We start from the raw sequence: 12005 nt of genomic DNA on the forward strand, positions 1-12005 counted from the left end.
TGAAAGTGATCACAGCACAAAAAATATTTTAAAAAGTTAGCACAGTTCACTTTAGCTTTTAATTTCCTGGCAAAAAATGTGTCACACACACTTTGTTGTTGTTGTAAAACTGTTATTCTCTGTAAGTGAATGCAGTGTGCATAGATCTTATTGTTAGATGATCCTGTGTAATTAAATAAAGATCAAATGAGCATTATTATAGAATTCTTAAAACATCATTCACTAACTGTACTACTACGTCTCTGTAATTTCTTCTAGACAAACCATGTCCTGCAGGATGGAGCATGTTTAGCTGTAGCTGTTATCTCCTCTCTGAAAGCTCTGCTTCCTGGGATGCAGCCAGAAAGAACTGCAGAGACAGAGGAGCAGATCTGATGGTTATTGACACTCCTAAAGAACAGGTACAGTGTTTGTGTATGTGTGTGTTATTGTGTTTGTAAATAAATATTAAAGTTCAAACTCCTGTTTATTTTAATGTAAACAATTTGTCCGGTTTTGAACAAAAATCTAAAAATTAATACATATCTACAACACATTTACTACACATAAAACCCTGAAACAACTATAATTTTGTCTCAGTGAGAAAAAAAAAGGTAGACTTTTCTGTTTTCGCAATTTCTGGAGAAATTGCAGTGAGATTGTTGCTACTGGTGGTCTGTAACTTGCCTCTGGTGCATCTAAAATGCTGGAGGCAATGAGTTAAAGGCTGGTTAACAAAGTTAAAAGCAGATGTCTCATACATACATGGGCAGGTAATTAGATTTTCTGTGTGTGATTAAAAGAATAAGAAAAAAAGACTTGAAAAATGTAATTGTGAAAAAAGTCCCATGCTGTATTTTAACTCACAACCATCGACATGCAAGGAAGAGGTGAAAAAGAGGTAACTCCGCCATTAACTAAAAAGTGAATTTTTCAGAAATGGTGCAAGATTTAGAAAATCAGAATAGAAACACACAGTGGATAATTGAGCCAGTCATTTTGAGGTATGAATAGTTTGTCTACCACAAATGGTGTGAGACTAGTTAGGGAAGAAGAAGCGTCTGATAACATACACTGGGACTGCTGCTTTGCAACAATCCCACAGATTACAGTGAATGAAACCCTTGGAAGTTGGAAAAATAAATTAATAACTGTACAAGAACACATGCAATGTAGTTTCCAAAGATTCTTCCACTGATACACTGCAAAACAGAGCACTTCCCATGAGCTGGACAGGAGTTTGTAGCCAAGGGGCAGGTGCATCCGATAATTTGAAGACAATTTTTCATTACTAGTATACTAATGCACTATGTATTGTTTCCACTGTACATGTTTGTCCTACAAACTGTACTGTTCCACTCTACCTGTTTGTTTTTTAACTCTGACACACTAATGTACATGCTTTAGTAAAAGTTATGTTTTATGAAATGTGTGGGACATCATGAAATGAGCAAACACTTCTAAGATAATTTTGAACACGTTTATAATACGTTTAAACAGTATTAAGAGATTTTAGAGGCAATGACTTACTCATTGTTAAAAAAAACAACATAACAAATAAATTAAAGGTTGGAGTGTATAAAAGCATGTTGCCTGTTAAGTGGTGTGTTTTCCTGTATTAGCTGTGGAAAATGTATCTCCATTGTTGAGGGTAAATGCTGCAATAAATATGTAAAAGCAAAACAAGGGAAAAAAGGAAGGAGAAAATGGTTTAATTAGTGGTGGTTTAGGATTTTTTAAAAATAGATTTTAGATGAAATTTGAATAAATTGTGGTTCAAATCTAAAATGAAAGTCTTTTCTTTTTTTAAATTTTTCTAATATACAGATGATCCTCTCTGCAATCATCACAGAAGACGCTTGGATTGGTTTGAATGACAAAGAAAAGGAGGGAACATGGAAATGGATAGATGGAACCCCACTGACTCTCAGGTAAGACTTCTCTTTTGGTTTAGTTTACTACTTTTATTACATTTCCAAAAGATATTTGTAAAACCCATACATATATGCAGAGATACCCACATTGGTGATGTTACATGTCAGTGGGATGAGCCAAACTGCAAGGCCAATGTGTGCTAATGACTTGTTTTGGTAACATTGATCAGAAGAAGTTACTATATTAGTCATGATGTACTGCAGTCTGATGGAAGCACCAACACCAAAGCATCTCAGTTTTTCTTCAGTAATAATAAGACAATGTTTTTGTTACTGACCTGCTAGGTACTGGGCAGGAGACCAACCTGATAATGGTGGTGGACAGGAAAACTGTGCTCATATCATAAATAATAATAAAAAGTCCTGGAATGATCTCCCATGTTCAACTTCTCTTAAGTGGATCTGTGAAAAAATACCATAAAATCAATGTACAGTTTCTCAGAAATAATAAAATCAAAAAAATGTTTTGCGGTTTTAGCTGGGATTGTAATTCCACATAATAACTTTAATTTGATATGCTCTGTCATGATGAGGTATTTTGTTGTAGCTTTTTTATAAGTCAGTGGAGATCAAACACAAGCATGGCTAAGCATAGGTGGTTAATTCTTGATATTTCTATTTGAAATTATTTGATTTTTAATGTTATTTTCTTCTTCTGGTAGTTTTTTCAATCTATTGTGGTATTATTGTAATTAAGTCTTTCATTTCTTTTCCTTCTTCTTCATAGTTGTTTTACTCAGTTTCAGTTCACGATCATATGTTTTGCTTCATACCACATTGTATTACCTCATATTAGAGGCAGTTTTTTTCCTGCAGTGTTTCTTTATGTTCCTACCTCTGTCTCATTTCTGTGTTGTTGTTAGTATTCATTAGGGTTAGTTGTCTTTTGCATGTTTCCTCTTTTCCATTTGTTTCCTGCGTTTGTATTACTTCCTGCTTCAGTTTTTCCCTCATTACTTTCATTGTTATGTTTTTAATAGTGTTTAAGTGACCTTGTACGTGTCATTCTGTCTTACAATAAACTCCAAAAACAAAAGATCTAAAGTGCTCTTCTGGGAATTGATTGAGATATAGACTTTATTAAGACAGTTATCTTATGATAAAAAGACCAAAAAGCCTTGTGTGAAGAAAGCTGTATTGTGTATTTTGTTTTTTGTTTGTGTTTTTTTTTTTTTTACCTTTTTTTGGCCATTTTCTAAAATTAAATTCAAGTTCAGATGAACAACAATACATGAGATATCACACTGTCTCATTATTTATTTAACATAAATTTGGTGTCTACTGTGAGTCTGCTTCTCACAGGAGAGAGACCCGCTGCATGCCAACCTCACTGCAAATGCCAGAGACTCATAGACTTCTATTTGCACACAAATGAGAAGCCGAAAATGTGAGGTGTAATTTACTTCTGCATTGGTTTCAGGGGAGGATGCTACTTCTTTCATATGCAGACGAAAGTCAGAATTCTGAGTAATTTGTTGTTTTTATATTCATATTTATTCATTTGTTTTCAATGGTTCTATTGAACTTATGGGTGTTAATATTAAAATCAATGAGATGTTATTCATGAAAACAAGATTTGAACTTAAAAAATAGCTAAAAATTTAACAATGGATGAATAGGCTTTCTTTCATAAATGCAACAAGAATCTCTAGCCATACTTAATATTTCTTGTCAACTAAAGAACCTTTGTCAGCAAAAAGTGACAGCCTTTCTTGTCGTGTGCAACTTTCACTTTTTAAACTGATTTCTCCTAAATCCTGATAAAGAAAAAGGTTATTCACAAAGCAACTTAACTATTGAGAGCAATCCAAGGTCAAATGAATGAAGCACATCTTCAATTAATTAGTAAAAAGAACATATGTTTCCTTATAGGTTTTTCCCCCTTAAAATGCATTTTCATATCACTATAAAGCATTTAAAAACTGAAAGGTCTTGTAACCTACACTATTCGTTACTGTGATTATCAGTGTTGGGTAAGTTACTTTAAATTAGTAACTTAGTTACATTACTAGTTACTTATATCAAAAGTAACTCAGTTACTTCAAGTTACTCGTTACTTTCAGAGTAACGAGTTACTAGGGAAAGTAACTTTGGTTTTACTCAAAATTCTCTTGTTAATGTGTTGCTTCCGTAACTGGATACCCAGCAAGATTGCCAGTCTTCTAGCTTGCTTACTTGCCACAAGTGCACTGTGCCACCTACCAATAGAAAGGAAAAAATAATGTGCACATTTCCACAAGAGAAATCCCACACCTGATTCTATCCTAGCCTGCTTTTTACATCCAACACAAAAACTGCAGTCGTGGTGCTTTCGATTGTACTCAGAACTCGGAAATTCTGCCTTCTGAATAGGAAGATGTAGGTAACACCAGACTGCAGATGAGCTGCATGCAGAGCTGGACTGGGACAAAAAAAATTGGCCCAGGCATTTTGACTAGAGACCGGCCCACCATTATAGGAAAAATCATAAAGCCTTTGTATGAAAATAAACACTGTTGTGACAGTGATGTACACTGTTCTGATGGTATATACATGTACCAATCTATCAATTGTTTGTTGTAAGACTCAGATAATTATTTTTTTTTTAAAGTGAGACATTTTAAATGAGAATAACAAAGTATTTCCTTGTTCCCCCCTTTCCCTTTTAATTCCCTACATGGACCCCTGGCAACACTTTGCTAGATCCGCCCCTGCACAGTTACCAGCTGTCAGCTACTTAGAAAAGGATCCTGGTGTTATTTGTCTCTCAGAAACAGTTCATAACTTCCCTTCAACTCAATCATGTCACCTAAAAGGTAAACCTGTTTCTCCATCACCTGTTCAGCTCTGATGATTCAGTAAGGACATCTCCTGGTTTCATCTTCATGTTTCCCTCTAAATAACATAAACAAACCGATATCATGGAGCCACAGAGCAAACATCAGCTGATACTAGAAATTAATATTAAATAAATTCTAACAACAGCTGATCAAGCTTAAACATGCTGCTGTTGTTTAGTGCGACATCCGCTGGTTTCCTCTTTCTGGTGCAAAGTGGGCGATAAATAAACAAGAGAGAAAAGCCGATCAGCTGATCATTGATCAGTTTCATGATTGAAGTAGAAACAGGAGAGGGAGGGGGAGAGAATGAGAGAAGAAGAGGCAGCTGTGCAGCGTAAACACAGAATAACTCCAGCTTTGTGTCTTTTTCATTCTAGCTGAAGTCCGGGACAAACTGTGTTTCTTTTCACCTCAATACGAAACGCGTAATATTTTCTCTGGATACAAGACGATTCCGTTTTTTACGGGACGGTTGGCAACTCTAATAATTAACCATATGAACAAAATAAAGTTCAACATCAGTAACATAGCACCCACCCAGCTGTATAGAAACTCCGTCATGCTAGCTAGCACGCAGTACGAAAAGGTCAGCATAACGAAAATAAACTCCAACTAAACTTGATTCATATCTGACCCAGATGGACTGCAGGTCATAACTTCTTATCTGAAGTTCAGTTCACCTGACACTCGGACCAGCGGGCGCTTCGGGTCTCTCCTCTTGCCTCCCTTTTCCCTCATCCACCTGCTGGCTTCCACCACTTGCTAATGTTATTGAATCTGTGGAAACTCCACACGAAATAACGAATAACGACCCTATCTAAATCCCAGTAACGAGTAACGCGTTCCCGGTTTTGGCATAATAACTAGTTACCGTGCTCATTACCACAATAATAACGTAGTTACTGTAACGCGTTACTTAATAACGCGTTAGTCCCAACCAGAGATGGGCAGTAACGCGTTACTTGTAACGCGTTACTGTAATCTGATTACTTTTTTCAAGTAACGAGTAAAGTAAGGGATTACTATTGCAAAATCGGTAATTAGATTACCGTTACTTTCCCGTAGGAACGCTGCGTTACTGCGTTACTAAAACCGTGATTTTTTTTGCGAGAATGTCTCATGACAGTGACGTAAGCGAGTGCGACGTTGGTGACAGCAGCTGTGTGCAGATCAACAATGGATAATATATCGAGTGCGGGAGAGAGTATGAGCGTGCAGCGTTTAAAGTGTGGAAGTACTGACCTTACTTTGAGTTTGATTCCATAAAAAGTGACAAAAACATTAGCGTCCATCGTGCGTGGGAAGAAAACTTCTTTTTACAGCGAAAAAAACCCTAAACTTCCGAGCAAGCACCGAGTAGCTACGACGTGATGGGAAACTCACAGAGACACTCGCGCAGATTCTTCAACTGACCGCAGCACACCTGCACCAGGGTAACCCTCCGCCTACCCTGCTCCTGCTTTACAGGTGAAAATAGAGCAAAAGGACCGCTGAGTCTTTGACTTTATTTATTTTCTGCTGTGTTTTACTTGCATCTGTTTGAAAGAGTGAGTGAAAACACAAAAAATATTTTATTTTATGTGCTGGAATGTGTAGAAAATAGGTTTAAATGTTAAACTAATTTATTCAAGTCAGAGAATGTTGCATATAATTAAATGTTTTGCTTGATGCATAAAGTTAAAAGATTAAAACTGATAAAACAAGTTTTAAAAAGAGACTTTTCCATTTGATTACATTTTGTATGATGGATTATGTAGAAAAAGTAGAATTGGGCTGAAAGATCTATCACTTTATCACCTCTTCAGGTTGTAAATCGTGTTTTTAAAAAGTAACTAAGTAACTAAGTAACTAAGTAATTAATTACTTTTGAAAATAAGTAATCAGTAAAGTAACGGGATTACTTTTTTGGGGGAGTAATCAGTAATTAGTTACTGATTACTTTTTTCAAGTAACTTGACCAACACTGGTCCCAACACTGGTGATTATATTGTTCTTTACAAAACTGTTAAAAAGAAGTTTGACTTCTGTATCCTTGCATATGGGTACTATACACACACACACACACACACACATATATATATATATATGTGTGTGTGTGTGTGTGTGTGTGTGTGTGTGTGTGTGTGTGTGTGTGTGTGTGTGTGTGTGTGTGTGTGTGTACAGTTTGACAGCAGGTCTAGTGGTAGCATAGCTGTACAACCCACATATTGTTGACTTCCTCTGAACTTAAAATAAAAGAGTAAACCGAAACCAGTGACACTCACACTTCAGTGAACGCTATGTCAAACCTGCCAACAAGTCATCTATAAAAAACCTCACAGGTAAGAAAGAAATTACAAAGATTTAAGGTTAAATTTGTAAAATCTGCTATTACTGTTACATTATTTCCCCTCAACTCCCCCACCCACATTTTCTTTTCAGGTCCATGGAGCTGCAAGAGAATTTTTTATTTAGTTGTTATTCTCTCGTTGGGGCTGCTGGCTGGAAGTATCAGTCTTGCTTTCTACTGTGAGTTATGTTGTGTTTTTAATGTGTGTGTGTGTGTGTGTGTGTGTGTGTGTGTGTGTGTGTGTGTGTGTGTGTGTGTGTGTGTGTGTGTGTGCGTGCGTGCGTGTGCGTGCATGCATGCGTGCGCGCGCATGCACCTGCCCATTTCTAATGAAATTTTACATGAAATTTGACAGACCAGTATTAAATTGACTTTCATATTTTAACGTTTCATTAGCTGATGGCAAAAATTAAAAAATTTTCTGTTTAGCCCTAAAATAAATCTGCAACAGTGTACTTTTGTGTCTCAAAAACATCTTTGCTTATTTATGTATATTTCAGACAAAAACTCGTTACACTAATATCTCTCATCAAGTAACCAACTTTCTTCTATGACTGAGGAGAGAGACCTGCTGAAGGCCAACCTCACTGAAATGACCAAAGAGCAGGAGAGGCTGCAGAGTTTGTTCAACCAGAGTGAGTCCTTGTGTGAGCCGTTGTGTGTCCTTGTAAAAGGTTTTATTCCCTGCGATAGATGGAAATATTTTCACATTATATCTGAATTGAAAGAAATAGCAGCCCTGTAACTAAAGATAAACAAATACGTTTACCAACTTCAGTATGTGAATACATTGTGCATGCAGATCTGTGTCAGGTTAAAATATCGATTCCTGTTAATTAACAGAGAACAAATAAAGCATTGCTGAATGTTCCATGTTGATCTTTAATATTTCTTACTTGATGTTTCTTTCAGAGAAAACCTGTCCTACAGGATGGAGCAAGTTCTGTTGTAGCTGTTATCTCCTCTCTGAAAGCTCTGACTCCTGGCATTCAGCTAGAAAACACTGCACAGACCAAGGAGCAGATTTGGTGGTGATAGACAGCCCTGAAGAACAGGTACAAAGTGCATGGATGTTTTATATTGTGTTTTCAAATTCATTTTTTAAATTCAAACCCCATGTTATTATGAAGATGACTTTCCCCAGTTAGAGGGTTTCATAAAAATGTTATCATTCAACTAGTTTGACAGCCATGATTCAGTCACTCTGGACACCAAGTATAACTTGCAAAATTCATTTTGTGAGTGAATACAGAATATAGTTAAACTTTTTTCTTCTAAGGTGAAGAGAAAAAATCATCAAAATCATTCATCTAATTGTGAAAATCTGTCAAACTCCAGAGTATAAGTGGGGATTATTACGAGCATTATAGAATATTTTCCAACAGCTTAAGTGCATCAAAGTTGCAACAACTTGTAAAGGTTGAGGAGAATGCTTTTTTTTAGGAGGCAACAACCTTACAGCTAGTGAACAAAGCTGTGTGGTGGTATAGCAAGGAAAATATAACAGACTATAAGAAGATGCATTATACACACAGGTTATTCCCCCATTACACTGAAACTATTTGGCATGAGGGTGATAAGAATCTGTAGCCAAAGGGGCAGAAATAAAAGGGAGTCAAGTGATTCATAACATGAATGTTTGTGTGCTAGTTGAGCAGATCTTCATTGCTTCATTCACCCAGAAACGGACTTGGGTTGGTTTAAATGACATAGAACAAGAGGGAACATGGAAATGGGTAGATGGAACGCCTCTGACTCTGCAGTACGTCTTCATGTTCATCCAATATATTTAAAATATTTTTAATAGTCGTTGAACATGCAGAATAACTTCATTGATGAATTTAGATATTATTACAATCATAGAAACTACCTTGTTTTGAGGTGGGGGTTATCGTTATCTATAATTCACAATGGGTTAAACATGCTAGTAAATCAGTTGTCATTGGGCCCATAAAATGTTTCCATGTTTTAAAGCTAATTAAAATGAACAATTCTGTTGTTTACTGACCCACCAGGTACTGGGCATCTGGTCAACTTGACAATGCATTTCCTAAAGAGAACTGTGCTCATACCAGATTTGATGAAAACACTTCCTGGAATGATTTTCCATGTCAAATTCTCTCCAATGGGTCTGTGAAAAACTATTATAACACAGCTGATTTTTTTTAAACATTAGATGTGTACATATTTTAAAATTAGAGCATGACCATTATTTCATTTGCATTTTTTCAAAAAGATTTTCTGAATAATTAGACCTCAAAATGTATGTAGGTAGGTAGGTCGGTAGGTAGGTGGGTAGGTAGATGACAGCCCCAGGACAGAGACCGCGCCCCGTAATTATACACCTTCATCGGTACCAGGTAAAGGACCTTCTTATCCGAGAGGCCCAGCGAGGAGGGAAACTAGAATACCATGGTCGGCAGATTCGCGTGGTGGAGGACTACTGCCCGGAAGTTTTGAGCAAGTGAGCGGAGTACCGTGAAGTGATGTCCGAGCTGTATAAACAAGGTCTGAAGCCCGCTCTGCTGTATCCTGCACGACTTCGCATCACGTCTCCTGACGGCGCAAGACCCTGGCTTCATTCGGCTGATGAAGCGAGGAGATACTTGGACGACCTGGCGCTACAGCCGAATCACCCTTAGAGCCTGCTTATCTGGTCTTGACGTTTGTCCGCGGGACAGCCCTGTGAGTAGATTGTCCTGACTATCTTCTGCGCTATGTGCATCACGTTAGCAAAGGTAGGAGAGCCAAGCACGAAAGACGGCACCGCAGGAAACAATTTTTCGGTGAAAGAAAATGAGGACAGAATAAATGTCCCGGTAAGTAATATTAAGTTTGTTGAGTTTAGTAAACTTCGGTGAAATTAGAATACCAAGGAAAAAATAACACTTAAAGAATTATTGCAGCCGTCGAATATTTCAGACAGTATGCTACTGAGGGCAGCTAACATAAGAGTTATGAGTTATAAGATATAATCTAAGTCGTAACATTGCTGTTTGGAGCTGCAGATTTGGTTGCAGGTTAACATAGCTGGACTGGCCATCGGGCATACCGGGCATATGCCCGGTGACTTATTTTTTATTTTTTTTGTAATGGCATGAACACTGAGAGGTGGTGGATTGGCCAGATGCAGGTTGATGTGTAAAAATAACTCAGTTGTTTGGTGGTGGCTATGGCGGGGCTTCCACAGAGGCCAGCAGGTGGATGAGGGAAGGGGAGGCAGGAGGAGAGCCCCGAGGCAGCCGCCAGTCCGAGTGTCGGGTGAACTGAACTTCAGGTAAGAAGTTATGACCTGCAGTCTATCTGGGTCAGATATAAACTAAGTTTAGGTGGAGTTTATTTTCATGTTGCTGACTTTTTACTGTCAGTTGCAATAACTCATACTGCGTTCTAGCCAGCTGGGTGGGTGCTATGATGTTACTGATAGTGAACTTTATTTTATTCATAAGGTTAGTTAGTAGAGTTGCCAAGGGCTCCTTAAAAAAATGGAATGGTCCCTCATTCAGAGAAAATATTACACGTTTCGTATTGAGCTGAGAAGAGACGCAGTTTGTCCCGAACTTTAGCTAGAATGAAAAAAGACACAAAGCTGGAGTTATTCTGTCGTCCCTCTGCGGCACAGCTGCTTCTTCTCCTCTCATTCTCTCCCCCTGCCTCTCCTGTTGCTACTTCAATCATTAAACTGATCAATGATCAGCTGATCGGCTTTTCTCTCTCATTTATTTATCACTCACTTTGTGCCAGAAAGAGGAAACCAGCAGATATTGCGCTAAACAACAGCAGCACGTTTAAGCTTGATCAGCTGTTGTTAGAATTTATTTAATATTAATTTATAGTATCAGCTGATGTTTGCTGGAGCCACAGCTGTAAAGCTGCTGGTCATGATGTCTGTTTAGATATGTGGTGAGAGGGAAACATGAAGATGAAACCAGGAGATGTCCTTACTGAATCATCAGAGCTGAACAGTGATGGAGAAACAGGTTTACCTTTTAGGTGACATGAATGAGTTGAAGGGAAGTTATGAACTGTTTCTGAGAGACAAATAACCCCAGGATCCTTTTTTAGGTAGCTGACAGCTGGTAACTGTGCAGGGGCGGGTCTAGGAAAGTTTTGCCAGGGGGGCCAGGTAGGGCATTAACAGGGAAAGGGGGGCACAAAGAAATACTTTTCTTTCTTATTCTCATTTAAAATATCTCGCTTTTATTAAATAATTATCTAAATCTTACAACCAAAGTTTTTATCTGACGTAAAATGTATAGAAATCATACATATACCAAAAAGACTGTACATCACTGTCACAACAGCATTTGTTTTCAGTCAAAGGCTTTATAGCTTTAATACCTGGTGGGCTGGTCTGTAGTGAAAATGCCCGATTTTTTTGTCCCAGTCCAGCCCTGCAGGTTAATACTGGCAGTGTCACCATGCCAGCTGACTGTATTTCATCATCAGCCAGTGTTGTTCTTTATACATCAATATTACCAAAGTTTACCATAAGGCAGCATAGAAAGTATTTACTTGCTTTCAGGTTTTATTCAAATGTTAGTCTTTTCATTTGTTTCCCCACTTTTTTCCTGTTTCAAAATCAAACACCAGTTTGTGAGAAGATTATCTTCTTTTTTTAACAGGCAGATAAAGTTTTACATTGGCATCGGCTAATTTGTCAATTGTTTGTTACAAATGTTCGTATTTTAATATTCAAAAATGTTTTTGCCCAAAACATATGTGCACTACATGTCAGTAAAAATACTATGCAAATATTGCTGTCCTTGAATGCTGAATAAACACTGACAAAGCACTGATTGTATCTCTTGTACTTTATCAACGCAGTATCTAAAAACTTTGCACCGTAGTGGTTAAAATCTCATTCTAATAAGAGTTAAAAGTGCATTTGGTTATTAGGTTTATAGGATTGTTGAATTATGGTTAACGGTTGGTAGAATTTTT

This window comes from Astatotilapia calliptera, chromosome 16 (genome assembly GCF_964374335.1).
Source record: "Astatotilapia calliptera chromosome 16, fAstCal68.1, whole genome shotgun sequence".
NCBI classification, from domain to species: Eukaryota; Metazoa; Chordata; class Actinopteri; order Cichliformes; family Cichlidae; genus Astatotilapia; species Astatotilapia calliptera.